We start from the raw sequence: 1,245 nt of genomic DNA on the forward strand, positions 1-1,245 counted from the left end.
AACTTTTTTCTGGTTTGCAGGTGGCTATCTAAATCTAAGATATTGTGTGTTGATTTGTTTTTTGATTATGAGATAATTTCGATATTGTGCATTGTTCAATTCTCTTAATCTTGTTTTATTGCTTAAGTCTTGGATATTTGGCATATTGTTTTTATAGATGGGTGGTTGTTAATTGATCCTTATTTTATTTATTGAGGGACTCGGATCTAGGCTATGGAGGCACTGTTGCAGGTTGCCATGGAGGGGCTGTTCTTCATTGTTGTGGTGCCTTGGTGGAAATATGACTTGGGTGTTGTATAAGTTTGTAAATATTTATGTCTTTTTTTTGTTTAAATTTTGTATAAGAAAACTCTATTTTTTTTATCAAATTAATGTATAAATTTTTAAATAATGGTGATTAAATGGATATGCATCTCTGCTAAAATCTGAATATGTATTTTTGCATTAATTTGAGATTTATTTTTTTATTTGCAAATCAAATATAAATTGGTCTTTGTTAAAATCTGAATATGTATTTTTGTGCCAATTTGGGTTTTATTTTCTATTTGCTAAAAAAATTAGGCAATAAGGAAAATAGTTCAAACTCATTTTCATATTCATATCTTATACTAAAACAAAAATTAGGATATATGACATTTAAAATAATTTTTTATTATTTGATATTTGTGTCAAGTGAAAATTGCCTGAAATGCTATGTTTGTGGCAGTTCTCCACTGACGCAAATGATTCACAGGTTTGCGTCATGGGATTTCATGTTACTTTTAAAACTGACGCAAAAAATCAATTGTGGTAGTTGAGAACAGACGCAAATGACATTTTTTTTAGTAGTGTTAATTTCTTAAATAAATAAATAAAATAAAATTATGCATATGAAAAACTATTGCATGCTCACCATTTAACCATGCACATTTACACACACAAGTGCTCAAGCTCATCTCTACTATCCATGCACCTTGGTGCTTCCAACCAAAACTCATGAAATTTTCCAATTAAAATATTTAAATAAAACAATTAACAAATTAAATTCACATAATTTCTACCAAACAATTCAAACAATTAAAGAATAAATCCCTAACACTTAACAATTAAAATAAAATAAAGCACAAAAGTAATAAAAAAAAATTGTGCGCTACATTCTCTTCGAAAAATGTGCCCACCTACCACACTTGAGTGCGGACACGTGTCAATACAAGGATGAATATCGAGAGTACTCAAGTACTCTTCTTCTACCCACAACTTTTTACT

This window comes from Humulus lupulus, chromosome 9 (genome assembly GCF_963169125.1).
Source record: "Humulus lupulus chromosome 9, drHumLupu1.1, whole genome shotgun sequence".
NCBI lineage: Eukaryota > Viridiplantae > Streptophyta > Magnoliopsida > Rosales > Cannabaceae > Humulus > Humulus lupulus.